The sequence below is a fragment of the Panthera onca genome, chromosome E2, assembly GCF_046562875.1.
Source record: "Panthera onca isolate mPanOnc1 chromosome E2, mPanOnc1 haplotype 2, whole genome shotgun sequence".
Lineage (NCBI taxonomy): Eukaryota > Metazoa > Chordata > Mammalia > Carnivora > Felidae > Panthera > Panthera onca.
The window spans coordinates 55,082,459-55,104,095 of record NC_138353.1 but is presented as its reverse complement, the minus strand read 5'-3'; the positions used below and the strand labels follow the sequence as shown (position 1 = coordinate 55,104,095).

The following is a 21,637-nucleotide window of genomic DNA, read 5'->3' as shown; positions in this document are numbered from 1 at the left end:
CACCCACATCTTTGATTACATCGAACATTCTGCCTGGAATGCTTATGCATGTCCTTTCGCCATTCCTTGCCATTTGAATTTTTAAAAAACTATTCTGTACAAGAAAACCTTGTATGATGGACTATGTACCCATCTTCCATCCACAAAAATTATCAATATTCTGTTTTATTTATTTCCTCCCCCGATAGTTTTCCCCTTTTCTCTGCATTTAAAAAAAAAAAAAATTATTTATTTATTTAAGTAATCTCTCCACCCAACATGGAGCTCGAACTTACGACCTTGAGATCAAGAGTCACACGCTTTTCTGACTGAGCCAGCCAGGCACCCCTTTTTCGCCTACATTTTAAAGCAAATCCCACCCTTAATATCATGTTATCCATAAACCTATAATTATGTCAGTATACACCACCAAAAGGCAAGGATATATTTTCAAATATAACTATATGGTCTTTGTAAGCTTGCAAAAAGTAACAATTCCTTTTTTATGTTTATTTATTTTTGAGAGAGAGACACAGATGGAGCTTGAGTGGGGGAGGGACAAAGAGCGAGACACGGAATCCAAAGCAGGGTCAGTCTCTGAACCCACAAACTGTGAGATCATAACCTGAGCCAAGGTGAGTAGCTTAACCAGCTGAGCCACCCCGGTGCCCCAACAATTCTTGTTCACTGTCATCTAATACCTAGGATGTACTCCTCTTTCCCCGTTCATTTCCAAAATGTCTTTTTACAGTCGGTTTGACTCAAGGCGCAAACAAGTTCCACTCATCACATTTGGTCTTCATGTCTCTGAAGTGTCATCTCTTCTACAGGATTCTATTCCCTTTTTCATCCCATTTATTTGTTGAGGAAACCGTGGCATTTATCCTAAATAATTATTATTTATTATTATTATTATTTATTCTAAATAATACCCCACATTCTAAGTTTGGCAAACTGCTTCCTTATTCTGTTCTTTAATTTGCTCCTCTGTCTTCTGTATTTCTGGTAAAGTTAGATCTAGAGGCTTAAGTTGATTTAGGTTCACTTTTCTCCCCCCAAGACTGCCTCGTAGGCGGTGCTGGATGCCTCCTGTTGCACCACCAACAAGGGCAAGCATGAGTCATGTTGCACTTTTAATGATGGTGATCGATCAGCAAATTCAGGTGCTGGCAACCCAACCATATAATTCAAGGTTCCCCGTCAACCTTTCACATGAGGCTTAGCCTACATTAATGATCATTGCCTCCTTCACTATTTCATTCAAGATAACACACACACGCATACACACACGTACACACACACACAAAACGATTCTTCTACTTCTGTCACTTCTTAACTAAAGTTAATAAAGTCGTTTATTAACTAAAATTGTGAAGACTGACAACATTTTTAAACTGTATTCCTTAGCCTTACCATAATTATTACTGTAATTTATGATTATTTTGAACTGCCATATGTATATCAAGAATAAAGCAAATAAGGGGCACCTGGCTGGCTCAGTGGGTGGAGCATGCAACTCTTGATCCGGGGTCCTGAGTTCGAGCCCCATGTTGGGAACAGAGATAACAAATAAATAAGCTTTAAAAAAGAAAAGAATAAAGCAAATGAAGTATTATGTTAATGTCATTAGGAACCAAGATTTTCAGCATCGAAGTAATTCAGTAAAATCCCTGGCATCTTAAATTTGGATTAAAAGCATCAATACCCTTTCCAAACATCACATTTTCTTCAGTTCTGTCCTCTCAAAAGGCTTAGAAGCAATGACATTCCTCAACATTCATATTTTGAAACCCTAATCCCAACGTGATGGAATTAGGAGCTGGGGCCTTCGAGAGGTGATTAGCTCATGAGGTTGGAACCTCTTGGATGGGATTAGTGCTCTTAGAAGCTAGTCTGTAGACTGTAGAGCTAGTCTGCTCACTTTCTTGCAGGGGACGATACAAGGAGAATCAGCAGCCAGCGACCTGGAAAAGGATTCTCCCTGGAACCTGACTACGTGGGCGCCAGAACTGTGAGAAATGCATTTCTCTTGTTTTTTAAATTTTTGTTTTAATGTTTACTTATTTATTTATTTATTTATTTGAGAGAGAGACAGACCGACAAAGCACAAGCCAGGGAAGGGGCAGAGAGAGAGGGAGACACAGAATCCAAAGCAGGCTCCAGGCTCTGAGCTGTCTCAGCACAGAGCCCGACACGGGGCTTGAACCCGTGAACTGTGAGATCACGACCCAAACCGAAGTCAGATGCTCAACTGACTGAGCCAGCCAGGCGCCCCGCATTTCTCTTGTTTATTAGCTGTCCAGTTTATGGTGCCTTTTTAGAGAAGCCTGAGCTAAGACACCTTTGAAGCTGTCGATGGTTTAACAATCAGCGCCCCAGATTTCTGAGTATTCAACAATCGTCTCTCTAAAGCTGGTAGAAGTGGACCCCAGCACACCGCTGGAAACATGAAGCAGCTGAGGGAACCTGCAGTTCATTTTCAGGAACTTAGAAAAGATGTACCTCAGGGAAGAAAAAGAATATTAGCTTGGCGCCTGATGGCTCATATCTGAGGTATCCACACAACATTTTTTCCTACCTCAGGACCTTCACACATGTAATACTTCCTCATCTTTTTTGTTTTGTTTTTGCCTTATTGGGTCCTTCTCATCCTCCCGGCCTTAGCTGAAATATCACCACCTCAGAGAGACCTTCCTGACTCTTGTGTTTAAAGTAGACGTCCCCTCGCTCTTCTGGTGGATGTTCCTATGATGTGCCACCCAGATTCCCTTCAGGAAAAACTTGCCCCAGAAACAGAGTTTTGTTGGCAGACATCATTCAGAAGTCAGCTCCTCGAGGGGTGCTTGGGTGGCCCAGTCGGTTGAGTGTCCGTTGAGTGTCTGACTGTGGTTCAGCTCATGATCTCACAGTTTGTGAGTTCAAGCCCTGTGTCGGGCTCTGGGCTGACACCTTGGAGCCTGGAGCCTGCTTCAGATTCTGTGTCTCCCTCTCTCTCTGCCTCTCCCCTGCTCATGCTCTGTCTCTGTCTCTCTTTCTGTCTCTCTCTCTCAAAAATAAATAAACATTTAAAAAAGAAGAAGAAGTCAACTCGTCCAGCAATTGTCTCAGCTACAGAGAGCCACCCTCCCCAGTGTGGCTCCCATTCAACAATTGATCCATGCAAAAGCATAAACACAGGTCTGGTCATTACAGCCCAACCTGGGAGAAATATGAAGGGTCATTTCAGTGCTAGAGCTCCCCGAGGGGCTGAGAACCTTGCTTCCTTCTCTCCTCCCCGGAGGTGCACATTCTAGGATGCTCCTTAAGAAACGCCTCGCGTGCTCACCTCTGCCTCAGAGTCTGCTTCCCAGGGGAGCCAACCCACACCATTCTGCCTTCCCAAATCTCACACCATATTATTCTTTTTCTCAGCCTTTTGGTCATTTTCTTCAATTCGAACATTATCATATTTGTTGATTGAATTGCTTTTTTAAAAATTCCCTTAGTAGAATATGAAGTGACGATTTATGCACGGCAACTCTTCTCATATTCATATGCTAGCACCCTGTATGACATGCACTAGGTAGTCAATGATTAAAAAAAAAAAACCTCCAAGGGGCGCCTGGGTGGCTCAGTCAGTTGAGCGTCCAACTCTTGCTTTTGGCTCAGGTAATGATCTCACAGTTTCTGGGTTCAAGTCCCACATCGGGCCCCACGCTGGCAGTGTGGAGCCTGCTTGTGATTCTCTCTCTCCTTCTCTCTCTGCCTCTCTCTCAAAATGAGCTTAAAAAAAAACTTTAAAAAAATCTCCCAGGGGTGCCTGGATGGCTTAGTCAGGTGAGCATCCAACTCTTGATTTTGGCTCATGTCATGATCCAAGGGTCGTGGGATTGAGCCCCATGTAGAGCACCATAGTGAGCAAGAGCCTGCTTAAGATTCTCTCTCTCTCTCTCTCTCTCTCTCTCTCTCTGCCCCTCTCCCTTGCTTGTGCTCTCTCTCTGTTCCTAAAAAAATAATAATAAATAAAATAAAAATAAATTCTCTAAGTATAGCCAATGATGCACTGATGGGCCACAAACAGATCCCTCCTCCTCCCCCACCAAATTCAGATCCTTTTTTAATGACCATTTTCATCCATTCATTTTTTTTCACATGCACTAACTTATTAGAGGCTTCTCAAATTTTATATTCACATATGAAATCAGAGTATACAAATGGCTCTTAACCCAGCATTCTGTCAAGATCTGGTTGCCATAAATATCTGTTTTGCCCCTAGGGCATATAGGAAACAAAAAGTTGGTGCAGAAATGGGTGTTGGTAGGCAGGCCCTAAGGAATTTTGCCTGTCCAAGGGAACTAGGTCCCAAAGGTTCGAGAGCCTTTTATTTATATGTTATCTTATTTCATGCCTAAGATCTCAAGATTAAAGTCAGTCTTTTTAAAAAAATAATTTAAATTTTCTAGAACAGTTAGATTTGTAGAAAAATAAGGAAGACTGTATAGAATTCCCACATACCCTGCATACAGTTTCCCCGCATCATTAACATCTTAGATTAGCATGTGACATTTTCTATAATTAATGAACCGATATGGATACATTACAATTCACTAAATTCCATATTTATTCAGATTTCCTTAACTTTTTACTTAATGTCCTTCTTCTGTTCCCATCCAGAACACCACACTACATTTAGTGGTCCTGTCTCCTTAGGTTTCTCTTGGCCGTGGCAGTTTCTCAGCCTTTTTTTGTCTTTGGTATCTTTGATGGTTTTAAAGAGTACTGGTCAGGTGTGTTGTAGGATACCCACTTCCTGGAATTTGTCTGATGTTTTTCTCACGATTAGCCTAGGATTATGGGTTTGGGGAAGGAGATCACAGAGATAAAGTGCCTTTCATCACATCATATGAAGAGTACACTATCAGCAGGACTTGTGACTGTTGATGTTATCCTTGGTGACCTGAGCGAAGCAATGTTCTCAGGTTTCTTCACTGTAAAGTTACTCTCTTTTCCCTTTCTGTACTGTGCCATTGGGAAGGAAGTCTGTGCATAGCTCACGCTTAAGGAGTAAGCAGCTATCTTCCCTTCTTTTAGAATGAAGTATCTATGTAAATTACTTGGAATTTTTCTGCATGGGAGATTTGTCTTTTCTCCCTCATTTATTGATTTATTTGATCATTTATTTATATCATTATGGGCTCATGGATATTCATTTTATACCTTGGGTTATAATCCAATACCATTTTATTGCTCACATTATTTCAACTTTGGCCATTTGGAGTTCTTTCAGTTGGCTTCTGTAAAAGTATATCTTTTTATTCATATTTTATTTTTTATTGTTTTTAAATGTTTATTTTTGAGAGAGAGCAAGTGGGGAAGGGGCAGAGAGAGAGGGATACAGAGAATCTGAAGCAGGCTCTACAAGGTTAGCACAGAACCTGATGTGGGGCTCGAATCCACAAATCATGAGATCATGACCTGAGCTGAAATCAAGGGTTGGAAGCTTCACCGACTGAGGCACTCAGGCACCCCTCTTCTTATGCCTGTTTTCAAGATGAGGAAACCAATCTTCAAAGAATATAAAGTTTCCACCATCATTCAACTAACAAGAGCAGAGGTGCAGTTAGAATCATAAGATTCTACAGCACACACTTGTTTTTGTTTTGGTTTTCCTCTTCATCATGTTTCATCTGAATATGGTCAATCTTTATAACTCAATAACTAGTGTATGTTTCACCTGATGGAGTTATTTAAGGCAATAACTGTTTTGAGACTATCCATCTTCTATGTACATTATAGAGGAAATTTCTTAGGTATTTTTTTTTTTTACTTTTATGTGTACACTTTGATGAATTTTCACAGAGTGAATCCATTCATGCAGTTAGCACCCAGATCAGGAAACAGAACATTACCAGCTCACCAAAACCCTCCCTGTGTCCACTTCCAGTCATCTCCACCCCAAAGGTTGCCACTATTCTGATGTCTAACAGCATAGATCAGTTGTGCCTGATTTTTACCTTAAATAAAGGGAATCATACATTCATCTTTTTTGAGGCTGGATTCTTTTGCTCATTCTCCTGTTTTCATGTGGTTTTGCTAGTGGAATTTTTTTGTTAAAGGTTCCATCTCTATATTTCACAAGGAAGGTTACAAGCAAAGTTACACTTGTAAAAACATGTTAAGCAACTACATAAAAAACACCCCACGCTACCACATAAAAAGTAAATTTACTTAAGAGTAACATAACACAAAGAAAGGAAAACTACCTAGAGACATAGCTAAATTGCCCCATTATCTTGAGGTGGCTTCGTTCCTCCTCCCTGTCATTATCTATAGTTTCATCTTCAAAGTGCTGCCTTAATAATGTCTCTCTGGGTCTCTTTCACAGGGAAGGTGTTTCTTGACTGACAGGATGACACTCTTGCCAACATAGAGCCCAAATCTCATCTGGCAGCTCCTAACACATAATGATACAAGACACTACCTGCGAAATTTGTCTAAAATACCGTGCAGAAATCCAAGAGAGCCCTGATTTACACTTCTCTGATTTCTGTTTCTTTTTTGTTTTAATGTTTATTTTTAAGAACAAGAGCGAGAGAGAGAGAGCGTGCCCACACAAGTTGGGGAGGGACGGAGAAAGATGGAGACACAGAATCCAAAGCAGGCTCCAGGCTCTGAGCTGTTGGCACAGAGCCCAACGCAGGGCTTAAACTCCTGAACCGAGAGATCATGACCTGAGTGGAAGTCAGACACTTAACTGACTGAGCCACCGGGGCTCCCCTCTTTTCTGTTTCAGTAACAATCAGTGCCTTTGACGTAGTTTCTTCCAACAGGGATGGCAGACCCTTGATGCCTCTGCTGCCACATCCTTCCAATACCACCACAGACATTGTTAAATCAAAGCACTCTCACCCTCAGAACCTACTCACCCAACATTCCTAACCAAGCAAAGATGGCACAGGGGAGAAAACCTATGTGCCACCTCTGTCCACACACAAAACATCATGTTAATTTCTAGTTGGATCTCATTGAATTGTTTTCCAGTTGGACTCAGGCTTCTAATCTCCACTCCATCCTCACCACATTGTTCTCTTACTCATGAAACTACTCTGGCTCCTACTTGTCTGATAGGTGATGGATCATGTACGCAGCCTGGATTTCAACAATAATTGAATTTGTTCACACCCAAACAAGCCCAACTTTCAGACCTACTTTTATTTCAGTTGGGCTGGTTTCTTCATCATCTCAGCTATGTCCTGCTTTTTCTATCCTGTGCGTTCTTTCCTAGCCTTCTAAGAGTCATACATTCATGCATTAATTCATTCCTTCAGCATATATTCATTAAGTGCCTGCTATGTGCTACACACTCTTTTAGATCACGGGGGTACAGCAGTACCTAAAGCCATCCAAGTCCCTATCCTGTGGAACTTACATTGCAGAGGAAGATGGGGCATATTCAGTAAACAAGCAAATGCATATGGTGTCAAGTGGTGATGGATGTTATGAAGCAGAATAGTGACCGGGGAGGAAAATGCCATATTCTTTATGGAAGTCAGGCAAAGCTACACTGAGCAGGGAGCAGTTGAACGGATATTCCAGGGAAGGGTGCACCAGGCGGAGGAAAGAGCAGAGACAAAGGCTCTCAGACAGGGACAGAGTGTTGGGGGAGGAACAAGGAAGCCATTTTGGCCAGAGAAGGGTAAGTAAAAAGAGAATAGTGGGAAGTAAATCAGAGCAGTAGTTCAAGCTAGCTGTAAGCTCAGGGCTATCAAATGGGGTGATTTTGTCCCCAGGGGACATCGAATGATATCTGGAGACATTTTTGGTTGTCACAGTTGGGTGGTTGCTACCGGCATCCAGTGCATAGAGTCTAAGGATGCTGCTTAACAGCCTACAACACATAGGACAGCCACAAAAAAAGAAGCAACCAGCCCCATTGTCAACAGATCCAAGGTACTGCAAATCATGGTGAAGACAGTGGTTTTTATTCTAAGTGTGATGAGATGTCATTAGAACATTTGAACAAAAAAAAATTTGAACAAAGAAATGATTTCAACTAACTTACATTGTAAAAGGATCACTTTAGATACTGTAGCAAATCACACCTCAAATAATAAGAGTAGTATAAAAGGCTACTCTTTATTGAGCACTTCTATTTGGGATGCTGTGCTAACCACCTAATCTAAGACATCGTGGTATTTTTCTTCATTGTTCCTACCATTGCCTGACGTTGTCTTACGTGTTGGCCCATTAATTTCTAGATATTTGTTTCCCCCAATAGAATGCAAACTTGGTGAGGGCAAGAACTTTGCTCTGTGATCTGTTTAACCTCCAGCACCTAGGACAGTGCCTGACATACACTGGACACTCTACCTGCTGAGTGAATAAATGACTTCTAGGGTCAATTTGTTTATCCCTATTTCACAGATAAGAGAACTGAGCTTTAGCATTTATTGCCTAAACCACAGCTATGAGATAATCTGCATCTTATGGCTATCCTGCCATAAGATTGGGTGGCTTAGACAACAGAAATCCATTCCCCCACAGTTCTTGAAGCCAGAAATTAGAGACCAGCGTGCCAGCTTGGAAACATTCTGGTAAGAGCTATCTTGCTGGCCTCACAACATCCTTGTATGGCAGAGAGATGGAGAGAGAGAGAGAGAGAGAGAACCCTCTGGTATTTCTTCTAATAAGGATATTGATCCTATCATCAAGGCCTTGCCTTTATGATCTCATCTAAACCTAATTACCTCCCAAAGGCCCCACCTCCAAATACCACCTCATTGGGGGTTAGGGCTTCAACATATGAATTTTGGGGGGGAATCACAATTCAGTCTATAGCATCATCCTCAAAAATTTGCAGTCTAGTGTGGGATACAGACAGTAGTATGTGCATGATGTGAAAAAGAAAATCATGAATTGTGGTAAATGGTACTAAAGGAACTATGCAAAGGGAAACAAGTGTCATGATGAATAATCAAGGTGGCAGGGAAGAGGTGGATTGTCGAAGACTTCCATAAGGAAGCAACATACAAACAAATCATCAAAAATTTAGTACAGTGAAAAATACCCCATTATGAACTTGTATACTGATTATGTGTTGAAATCTAATATTTTGGATAGATTGTGTTATATAAAATATACAATTGAAAGTAATTTTACCTTTTTTACTTTTTAAAATGCGACTACTAGAAAATTTTAAATAACTTCTGTGGCTTGGGGCACCTGGGTGGCTCAGTCGGTTGAGCGTCCGACTTCAGCTCAGGTCATGATCTCATAGCTTGTGAGTTCGAGAGCCTGGAGACTGCTTCTGATTCTGTGTTTCCCCCTCTCTCTGCCCTTCCCCCACTCATGCTCTGTCTCTCTCTGTCTCAGAAATAAACATTAAAAAAAGTTAAAAAAAAATAACTCCTGTGGCTTGCATTATGGTCCTATTGGACAGCACTGCCATATAGTATTCCCTTCCCACTAAAGACACCAGTGTGGAAGGAAAAAGAAAGATTTCCCCAAAGAGGCAATGTAGACTGGGAATGGGGAACAGTATATCAGGGGAGGTTGAAAGTCAGATTGGCCGAATTACTGACATTTTAAGAATAGGGTAATCTGCTAATGGTTATGGGTTTCTTTTGAGGGTGATGAAAATTTGGAATTAGATACTGTTGATGGTTGCATTACCTTATGAATACACTAAAAACTACTGGATTGTACATTTTAAAGGGTGAATTTCATGGTATGTGAATTACAGCTCAATAAAATTAAGATACAGGAAAGAATAGGGCAGCGTAATACCTACAGAATCTGATGTAACAGAAGACCCTTGAATTTTCTGGAAAGCTTACTACTTTCAGCTGACCTGTACGTAGTGTGTGTGTGTGTGTGTGTGTGTGTGTGTAGAGTAAGTAGGGAAAAAGGGCTCTTACATGTACATGTTTTGGCTGAAAGTAGGGAAGGAACCAGAAATCACCTTTACTAAAAATCAGTCAGAAATGACTTGAAGGAAAATGAGCTTGGGAATTTGCAAACATGTTGTGAGGGCACCAATGAGCCTCTCATAGCATGTGTGATAGGGACTCAAGCAGATGATATTTGGAGACTAATGGGACAAAGTGACTTGCAATGATACCTGAGTCACTTTGAGTATTAGGAACAGCTGTTTAAATCAAAATGCAAACTTCTATCTATAGTTATGTGTTCTAGGTTAGAACCTCCCTTGTGTACTCTGCCCATTAAGCACTCTCCATATCTATTTTTTTTTTAATGTTTATTTATTTTTGAGACAGAGACACAGCATGAGCAGGGAAGGGGCAGAGAGAGAGGGAGACACAGAATGTGAAGCAGGCTCCAGGCTCTGAGCTGTCAGCACAGAGCCCGATGCGGGGCTCGAACTCACGAACTGTGAGATCATGACCTGATCCGAAGTCGGACGCTTAACCGGCTGAGCCACCCAGGTGCCCCTAACACTCTCCATATCTAGCAGCAACCTGAGGTGAAGCTTCCTCTCCAGGGGCAACAACACACATGGGAGAGAATTCTCTACACACAGTCTCAGAGTTGATGTAGAACATCTTCAGAAGCCAGCCCCAACCAAAGTGCCTCACTTACTAATTCACTCAGTTTCTCTCTATCCTGCATTTTGCTTGGTACTAGGGATGGAATGGTGACCAACATGGACCCAGTCCCTGCCTTCAAGGAGCTTACGTCTAGTGGGGAGCTCAGAGTTCATGGCTGGCACTGCAGAATTTCCCAATCCTGGTAAACTTCTTATTGGTTATGCTGGTAATTGTCTTACTTGGCAGTCTCTGTCATTGTTTTCTTTAACTCAGGAGAATGAAAAATGGTAATGATTTCAGTGACCTCTTAACTCCTCTGTCAACGCCACACAAGGGGTGTATTCATCTCAGCCGGGGGAATGTGTGCCTTTTCCAAATTGCCCCTGCTGTTAATACTTTTTGGTTTGGCTTCTTTTCCCTACAGTCCAGGTACACTAACTCCCTGATCTGCATGGAGCTTTATGAACTCCTTCCATTGACTTCTGTACCTCTGCTGTTAGGAAAACAAGTTCTTAGAAAGAACCTTTAATTAAAGAGTTATGATAATGCAGCACTAAAGGAACTGTTCCTGCTAAAGGAACACTGAGAACCAGAAGTCATGACCAAGACCTGTCATTTAGTAAAGTATCTTTAATGAGGAAGGTGCAGTAGAATGAACATTCTTAGAAATGTAGTAGACATCTGCTCTTTTTCCTGGTGCGTCAGTCAGTCTTGCAATCACCCTAGAGCCAAGAAATGGCAAATTGGGTGATTGCAAGAATATTCAGTAAAGGGTGTGGGAAAGGTTAGAGTACACCTGGGCACATAAAAAGTTAGGATATCCTTTCCTAGGCCTAAAGGAACAAGGGGGGGATTACTGGAAGGGGAGTTACTGGCATCTAAAAAAGGTAAACAGTGACCTTCAGGCAAGGGAGTTGGGCAGCCCAACAGTGACTCTGCAGGGAGGTGCCAGAGGGAGTAATCTGAGTTCACATTTCTCCCTTCCTACAGCCTCTGTCCCATGCTCTCCATTAGCTGGAGTCATCCTCCAGGATTGAGAGCTGAGAGCAGAAGATGAATGGGGAATGGAGGGTGCGGTATGGATTCACCCACAACCAGCACAACTCCCTTTCCATCATCTCTTCTTCTGGAAATGCGACCCTGCTTTGGTTTGGGAGATGTTATAAGTTAATTGTGTTCCCCCCACAAAAGATATGTTGAAGTCCTATTCTCCACTGCCTCAAAATGTGACCTTATTTGAGCATGGGGTAGTTACAGATGGAATTTGCTAAGATGAGGTCATAGTGAAGTCAGGTGAGCCCTTAATTCAATATGACTGGTGTTCTTATAAGAAGAGGGAAATCTGGATGTAGACCTGAAGGGAAGGTGGCCATAGGAAGATGGAAGCAGAGATTGGGGTGATGTTAACACAAGCCAGAAATCACTGGGGGCCACTAGAAACTGGTGGAAGAGACAAGGAAGTATCCCCTTCTAGAGGCTTCACATAGAAAGAAGCCCTGCTGACACCTTGATTTTGGACTTCTGGCTTCAGAACTATAAAACAATTAAACCCACTGTTCTTTGCTTGTGCTCCTTTGTTACAGCAGCCCTAGGACATTGTAGAGGGTACTACCCCTTCTCTACCACATATGGTCTGTGGCTTGCATTATGTTCCTATTGGACAGCACTGCCATATAGTATTCCCTTCCTGCTAAAGACACCAGTGTGGAAGGAAAAAGAAAGATTTCCCCAAAGAGGCAAGGTAGAGTGGGAATGGGGAACAGTATGTCAGGGGAGGTTGAGAAGTCAGGTTGGCTGAATTACTAACATTTTAAGAATAGGGTAATCTGCTAAAAAAAAAAAAAAAAAAAAGAATAGGGTAATCTGCTAATGGTTATGGGTTTCTTTTGGGGGTGGACAGCCCAATCCTGCCCAGGCTGGGGGAAAGGATGCTTTTCCCCTGAAATATGGATTTTAAGGATGAAAATAGAGGGATAGACAAGACCTAGATTCACAGCCCAGCTTTGCCTGATGGAAGTGGAAAGAATCAGTTCCAAGGGACGTGGACACCCTAGGGCTAGCCTCGCCTAGGGGGTTTCTGAGCAGATAGGATACCTCACAGGGGTGCCTCCTGCGAGAACTAATGCTTTCAGTAAGCTGGAACTCATTGTCAACTCTACTCATGAGAGCTCTTTGCTAGAACCATTTTGAAGACAAGAAGATTACCTTTTCTGGCCAAAGCCTGGAAAAGGAGGAAACAGAGAGGTAAGAAGATGTTGGCCTAGCTTCCTAGTTTTCTGCAAGAATCCAGAATTCCCACCTGAGCATGGACCTACAACACGAGAGCCTCGGCTTCTCCAGCACCATGACCCGCCAAGGAGGGACTTGGGATTGGTCATAAAGGAGAAGCCCCATAAGAATTGTCTCCGCAGACTAGCCATGGTTCTGTCATTAAAGCATTGGATGCACCTTGACTCCTGGTTATACTCTACAGAGGTCATTGGCTGAGGTAGTTACTAGACACTTACTAGATAAATAAGTGTATATTTAATTTCAAGATGAGGAAAATGTTATAAAAGTATAAATAAGATATGGAGATTGAGAATACCAACTGGAGGCTTAAAGCCTGGATGCCAGGGAACACCTCCTCAAGAAGGTAATATTTAGGGGCACCTGGGTGGTTCATTCGATTAGATATCTGAGTCTTGATTTCGAATCAGGTCATGATCTCAGGATTTGTGGAATTAGGCCCCAAGGTGAGCTCTGCACTGACAGTGCAGATCCTGCTTGGGATTCTCTCTCTCTCCCTCTCTCTCTCTCTTTTTGCCTCTTCCCTGCTCTTGAGCTCTCTCTCTCTCTCTCTCTCTCAAAATAAATAAACATTTAAAAATACTAGAAGAAGAAGGTAATATTTAAACCAGTAGTGTTTCAACTAGCCAATGATTTTGTTCCCATGGGACACCTGACAATGCCTGGAGACATTTTTGGTTGTCACAGCTGAGGCTTGAGGTGCTACCAGCATCTAGTGAGTAGAGGCCATGTATGCTTCTAAACATTCTACAATACACGGGACAGTCCCAGCAAAAACAGAATTCTTTAGCCTAAAATGTGTATGGTTCCAAGACTGAGACTGATTTAGGCTAACACATGAAAAGAAAGAAGCCAGCCCTGTAAAGGGGCTCCCCACCCAAGCATTCCAGGTGAAATAAACAGCAAAGGCTATAATGCGAGGAAAAGCTTGATGTTTCAAGCTGATGAGTACAGGAGAGAGGGGTGGTATGAGAGAGGCCAGATCATGCAGGGCTTCCGGTCTTGGGCAGAAGTTTGGGCTTGTATTCCCTACAGTGGAAAGCCTTTGGTGGGTCTTAAATAAGAGAGGGGCTCTCTGGCCCCTCAGAGAATGGATTGGAGGGGCAAGAGTGGAATCCCAGGAAGAAATGACAGCAGCTTTGGCGCAGAGACCTTGGAAAAAGAGAGCACTGGCTCTGTCAAGATGCCTTCTGAAAATGCCAGTGACAGTGCCAGGAATGAATTGGATTTGGAGATAGAAGGAGGAGAAACAGGGATTAACAGTGACTCTCAGATTCTGGTCTCAGCGGGGTGCTGGGTGGTGCGGCTCACCAGCAACACGAAGTAGGAGGGGACCCAAATCAAGAGCTCAGTTTCAGACACGTAAATTCTGAGACCCTCAGTGGAATTAGATACATAAGGTGTTGAAGGAATTGCTTATATAAGGCTTTGAGCTGTAGTTCGTTCTCAACGTAGAGCTATACTTTAGCTTCACCAGGGATGGGGACGCTCGAAAAAACATCAGTGCTCAAGACACACATCTTAGATCAAGTAAACCTGAGCTCTGGGAGCTGGTTCCCAAACATCAGGATGCCTTACTTATTTTTAATGTTTATTTATTTTTCAGAGAGAGAGAGAGGCAGAGAGAGAGGGAGACACAGAATCTGAAGCAGGTTTCAGGCTGTGAGCTGTCAGCACAGAGCCCAACGATGTGGGCCTCAAACTCATGGACTATAAGATCGTGACCCAAGCTAAGTCTGACGCTCAACTGACTGAGCCACCGAGGTGCCCCACATCAGGGTGCTTTCAAGGTGATTCTAATGCACCGTGATGGTTGGTATTCACCAGACTCCCAAGGTGGAGCCTTCTCTGTGTGCATGGCAGCCCATGGTGGGCTGAAGAGTCTCACCTTTGTGCGTTACCAAAGAAATGCTCTCTATTTTGTGTCTATTTAAAATTCTATCTCTGCTGCTTCAGTGGTTGACTGAATTCTATCTGTCAAAACAATGAACTGCTCATAGTCTTGGGTGTTCTTGTGTTACCTGCGGTTCCAGACCTTTTGTTCTGTGACTCTCTTGTTTACAGCAATGTCAGTCTCCTGGTGAAGCCCCGAGGCTGTTTATCTCTTCTTTCCCTTTGGGGTTAGAATATTTACAGTCTCCTTTGTGAACTTTCTTTCCAAATAACTTCATGTACCGTCTACCACTATGCACTCAAAGCAGAAGAAAATACATTCCGACCTGGTCTATTCTGTAAGCTCCAGTTCAGACCCTGTTTCCTTTTATTATTATTGGGTGTCCATCATGAAACTTGCTCGTAGTTGGCATTTGGGATCCCATGATTTATGAGAATGATATGGCCCCTGATCTATAGGGCAGAGTGTTTCAACTCAGCAGTATTGGCATCTGAGATCAAACAGTTCTCTGCGGTGGGCTGACCTGTGCACTCTAATCCCTGGCTTCTACCCACTAGATGCCAATAGCATGTTCCCATGCCTCTGAGTTAAGGCAACCAAAAATCTCTTCAGACAACACTAAAATGTCCCCTAGGAAGCAAAATTTCTCCCAGTCGAAAACTATTGCTTTGGGAGGAAGAAGATATTAAACAAACACTCCTAAAGGTTGATGGAATTGATGAAAACGGCATCGATAGGAGAGATCTAATTTAACTTGTTAGGGATAGAGAGATAGCAGCCCAACATGGAGATGAGCTGTTCCAGCCCGCAAAATAGTTGGTATTATTTCCACTCTGATGCTTTCTCTGATTACTTTATTGTCTTTTGTCTCCTCTGTTTTCCTAAGAAGCATTCACCGGGTATGTACTATATGTAGCCAGGTGCCATGTTAAGCATTTGGCATGCCTTAGTTCACTTTCTTCACATAACTACCCTATAACTGTAACAGGCATTAAAAACTATGAAGATTTGCTATGTAAGTAAATTGCCTTTTTAACCAATCGTTTTACATATTAGTCTTGTAAACTAACCAGAACAAAAGTTGAGATACTCATGGCTTTTACTTTTTCTTTATTCCTTGGACAACAGCCTCCTAACTTTGTTGACTGCCACAATCCTTTTGGTACTGTCGTTGTCTTCTTCACTGAGGTCTTCCTTTGGGTCCTCCAAAATCACTCCCCCAATTTTCTCCATCCCCCAAATTTCTTTTTTTTTTTTTTTTAATATATGAAATTTATTGTCAGATTGGTTTCCATATAACACCCAGTGCTCATCCCAACAGGTGCCCTCCTCAATGCCCATCACCCACCCTCCAAACAATTACTCACAAACATAAGCAACCTTATTCATAAGAATGTGGTAATTGCAGGGGACTGTAACACCCCACTTACAACAATGGATAGATTATCTAGACACACGGTCAATAAAGAAACAAGGACCCTGAATGATATATTGGATCAGATGGACTTGACAGATATATTTAGAACTCTGCATCCCAAAGCAACAGAATATACTTTCTTCTCAAGTGCACATGGAACATTCTCCAAGATAGATCACATACTGGGTCACAAAACAGCCCTTCATAAATATACAAGAATTGAGATCATACCATGCATACTTTCAGACCACAATGCTATGAAGCTTGAAATCAACCACAGGAAAAAGTCTGGAAAACCTCCAAAAGAGGTTAAAGAACACCCTACTAAAGAATGAATGGGTCAACCAGGCAATTAGAGAAGAAATTAAAAAATATATGGAAACAAACGAAAATGAAAATACAACAATCCAAATGCTTTGGGATGCAGCGAAGGCAGTCCTGAGAGGAAAATAGATTGCATTCCAGGCCTATCTCAAGAAACAAGAAAAATCCCAAATACAAAATCTAACAGAACACCTAAAGGAAATAGAAGCAGAACAACAAAGACACCCTAAACCCAGCAGAAGAGAACGAATAAAGATCAGAGCAGAAATAAACAATATAGAATCTAAAAAAAAACTGTAGAGAAGATCAATGAAACCAAGAGTTGGTTTTTTGAAAAAATAAACAAAATTGATAAACCTCTAGCCATGCTTCTCAAAAAGAAAAGGGAGATGACCCAAATAGATAAAATCATGAATGAAAATGGAATTATTACAACCAATCCCTCAGAAATACAAGCAATTATCAGGGAATACTATGAAAAACTATATGCCAACAAACTGGACAACCTGGAAGAAATGGACAAATTCCTAAACACCCACACACTTCCAAAACTCAATCAGGAGGAAATAGAAAGCTTGAACAGACCCATAACCAGAGAAGAAATTGAACCAGTTATCAAAAATCTCCCAACAAATAAGAGTCCAGGACCAGATGGCTTCCCAGGGGAGTTCTACCAGACGTTTAAAGCAGAGATAATACCTATCCTTCTCAAGCTATTCCAAAAAATAGAAAGGAAGGAAAACTTCCAGACTCATTCTATGAAGCCAGTATGACTTTGATTCCTAAACCAGACAGAGACCCAGTAAAAAAAGAGAACTACAGGCCAATATCCCTGATGAATATGGATGCAAAAATTCTCAATAAGATACTAGCAAATCGAACTCAACAGCATATAAAAAGGATTATTCAACATGATCAAGTGGGATTCATCCCTGGGATGCAGGGCTGGTTCAACATTCGCAAATCAATCAACGTGATACATCACATTACTAAAAGAAAAGATAAGAACCATATGATCCTGTCAATCGATGCAGAAAAAGCATTTGACCAAATTCAGCATCCTTTCTTAATAAAAACCCTCGAGAAAGTCGGGATAGAAGGAACATACTTAAAGATCATAAAAGCCATTTATGAAAAGCCCACAGCTAACATCATCCTCAATGGGGAAAAACTGGGAGCTTTTTCCCTGAGATCAGGAACACGACAGGGATGTCCACTCTCATCGCTGTTGTTTAACATAGTGTTGGAAGTTCTAGCATCAGCAATCAGACAACAAAAGGAAATCAAAGGCATCAAAATTGGCAAAGAAGAAGTCAAGCTTTCGCTTTTTGCAGATGACATGATATTATACATGGAAAATCCGATAGACTCCACCAAAAGTCTGCTAGAACTGACACATGAATTCAGCAAAGTTGCGGGATACAAAATCATTGTACAAAAATCAGTTGCATTCTTATACACTAATAATGAAGCAACAGAAAGACAAATAAACTGATCCCATTCACAACTGCACCAAGAAGCATAAAATACCTAGGAATAAATCTAACCAAAGATGTAAAAGATCTGTATGCTGAAAACTGTAGAAAGCTTATGAAGGAAATTGAAGAAGATATAAAGAAATGGAAAAACATTCCATGCTCATGGATTGGAAGAATAAATATTGTCAAAATGTCAATACTACCCAAAGCTATCTACACATTCAATGCAATCCCAATTAAAATTGCACCAGCATTCTTCTTGAAGCTAGAACAAGCAATCCTAAAATTCATATGGAACCACAAAAGTCCCCGAATAGCCAAAGTAATTTTGAAGAAGACCAAAGCAGGAGGCATCACAATCCCAGACTTTAGCCTCTACTACAAAACTGTAATCATCAAGACAGAATGGTATTGGCACAAAAACAGACACATAGACCAATGGGATAGAATAGAAACCCCAGAACTAGACCCACAAAAGTATGGCCAACTAATCTTTGACAAAGCAGGAAAGAATATCCAATGGAAAAAAGACAGTCTCTTTAACAAATGGTGCTGGGAGAACTGGACAGCAAAATGCAGAAGGTTGAAACCAAATTTCTTCTTTTGATCTTACTGTTCCCTAGAGCTAATCTCCCATCCTGCTCCTTGCTTTTCCCACCAGTGTTCTCAAAACTCCACAGTTGCCCACTAACACCGTCCCCTCATTGTCCTTGCACTGGGGCTCCTTCTCATACCCTTTACTGAAACGATTCTTTTCAATCAGTACTTCCTAGGGCATTGAATCCAGAGATATCTTGTCATCTCTTACAGTCTCCTCCATATTGAATGTCGTTTATAACTCTTTCTCTTGGAAACTTTCTCTTCCTTGGAACCCTACAACATTGCAGGTCTACCTCCCACCTCCTATCCTGTAGATTTGGGTGGACTCCACTGCCCAGCTCCCTGTCCTAATATCTATCTATACTTTTCTCTCATGGGTCATTTTAGCTTCCAGATCTTCATTTATCCCACCTATGTGGAAGACTAACCTAGTTGTATCTCCAGTCGTGAGTTCCTTCTTGGATTTTAACCTTCTTTCTCTCGGACATCTCTGCCTGGATACAACCTTGGCATCTCAAGTTTACCACGTCTCCAACAAAAGGCTTTATCTTTTCTTCAAAGTCAGCATCTTCCCCCTCAGTGTCTCAAAAGCCATTGTTTCTCTTAGTTGTAAGAATCATTCTCAGACCCTCGGAATTATTCTCTACATTCATTGGTTCATGAATTCATTCCTTGAGGCTGTTGTGAGCACCATGCCTTATGTATTGCTGCCTTCATGGAGTTCACAGTCCATCTGGCCAGAAAGATGGTAAAAAGGAACTACAAGAGGACTTGGATGAACATTAGGGGTGGGAAAGTCTCTTCTTCTCTACCTAGATCCAAGGAGCCAACAAGTCCTCTGAATCTTCCACCATAAAGTCCCTATAACTCACTGATTGTTCTCCAAACCCATGGCCTCTGCTGTAGACTCTTGGGTGGACTTCTGTCTTCTCACTCTGCTACTTCTCTGAACTCTTACATGTCGTACTGCCTTGTGACATCCTGGTTTCTTTCTGTCTCCCCCACTACACTGGAAGTTTATTCAATGTAATGAATGTGTACTGTTTGCCTCTGTATTCCCAGTACCTGACACAGAGTGCTCAGGAATTATTCATGAAATAACGAATGAATGGATTCTCATCCCCTTCCTACACGACCAAAAACATTGTAAAACTCAACAACACACAAGGTAAGTTTGAAGTAATAACCTAGAGGTAGCCAAGTGACAGCCCCAGGGCACAGCTGGGAATATTTGGAAAACAATGACTGACTGACTCCAAGAGCAATGAGAAGGCATTTTGCATAGGGCACTAATGGCTTCTCAGTGGAGATATAATAGCCTTGCTACTAGAGAGAAGCCCTGGGGAAGTTCCTGGTTGTTCAGTTCTTAGGGTTCTCTGGAGCTGCCAAGGCAAGCCTCTCTGGGCAATAGAGTCCTCTTTTTATTGCTGAAAGACAGCTTTACTGCAGGACCCTGGGTCTGAATGTGGAAGCCAAAGATACTTGGGGCAGCTTCGCATGTCTGAAATATTTGGCAGTCATGGCCCCTTTCCCTCAGGGGGCATACCTGTCACCCCTTGCCTTTACTGCTTGTGTCATCCCTTGAATTACAATAGGAATAGAATAGCCTGCATTTGAATTCTAGCACTGCTGCTGACTTATTTTATGTATACGTATAGACCTTAGTTATGTGATCCCTCGAAAGCCTCGATTTCTTCATCTCTAAATGGGATTGGTAACAGTAATAGGATAGATAGTAACAGAAATTATCTCATCCATCCCTTGATTATGGTTGTTCTAGAATACACATATTGAGCATGTTGTCAATATTCCTACTACTTTTTGAATACTTAAAGCTTTTCATATTTAAAAAAAAATGACCTATATGGTGTTTTTGAGAATTAAATGAAATTAGGCACAGAAATACTAGTCACGGTGCCTGGCATTAGGAGCCCCTAATAAAAGGTAGCTCTTAGTAGCCCAGTAGAATAATTACCCATGCCATTAAAGTCTTGCCGTGCTGATGTTACCTTATCTAGTTATTAGTTTGTTTGTTTTATGTCTTCCTCTGCTAGAATTAAGCTTCATGAGAGCAGAGACCCTGTCTGTCCTTACTGCCCATTGTATCTCAAGTGTGCCAATACCAGGAGGCACAGAGAACTCTCTTCACAGTCAACACAAACAGGCCAACACCATGACATATCATAGTGAAACTAGCAAAATACAAAGGTAAAGAGAGAATTCTGAAAGCAGCTAGGGACAAACAGGTCTTAACCTACAAGGGAGACACATAAGGGTAGTAACAGACCTGTCCACTGAAAGTTGTCAGGCAAGAAATAGTCTATGTACTGAATAGGAAAAATCTGCAGCCAAGAATCCCTTATCCAGCAGAGCTGTCATTCAGAATAGAAGGAGAGATAAGGGTTTTCCCAGACAAACAAAAAGTCAAGGAGTTCATGACCACTAAACCAGCCCTGCAGGAGATCCTAAGGGGGACTCTGTGAGTGGAACCCTGCAAGGGACCAGAGACATCACCACAAGCACGAGAAAGAATGAAACCTACAGATAACACAATGACCCTAAATCTGTATCTTTCAATAATCACTCTGAATGTAAATGGACTAAATGCCCCTATCAAAAGACATAGGGTATCAGAATGGATAGAAAACCAAGATCCATCTATATGCTGTCTATAAGAGACTCATGTTAGACCTGAGAACCCCTGCAGATTGAAAGTGAGGGGATGGAGAACCATCTATCATGCTACTAGATGTCAAAAGAAAGCTGGAGCAGCCATACTTATATCAAATGAGATTTTAAACCAAAGACTATAACAAGAGATGAAGAAGGGCATTATATCATAATTAAGGGGTCTATCCATCAAGAAGAACTAACAGTTGTAAATGTTTATGCCCCGACTTGAAAGAACCCAAATATATAAATCAAGTGTATGCAATAGACAATCAACAAGCAGTTATTGAAGCATGAACTGTGAAAACAAGCAGCTGTGTCTCCCTCCACAGCTCAGGTGGGTCACACACCCTTATCACTTTCAGCACCGCAATCCCCACCATGTCTCATACGTGGATGGAGACTCAGAAGAACATGTGGCTGCCGAACATTTTGCCCAACGCAAGATCTTCATAACCCA

The 21,637-nt window shown here is 41.8% G+C and overlaps 2 protein-coding genes across 2 annotated transcripts in view; one reads left to right on the top strand and one right to left on the bottom strand.

The window, feature by feature from the left end:
- Positions 1 to 21,637, bottom strand: part of HSD17B2 (hydroxysteroid 17-beta dehydrogenase 2) — a 90,524-nt gene that overhangs the window by 57,384 nt on the left and 11,503 nt on the right. The window lies entirely within an intron of this gene.
- SDR42E1 (short chain dehydrogenase/reductase family 42E, member 1) overlaps positions 1,904 to 21,637 on the top strand; it is a 59,690-nt gene continuing 39,956 nt past the window's right edge. The window contains exon 1 of the mRNA XM_060650038.3: positions 1,904 to 1,990. The gene's annotated coding sequence lies outside the window, so the exon portion shown is untranslated. The remainder of the gene's footprint in view (positions 1,991 to 21,637) is intronic.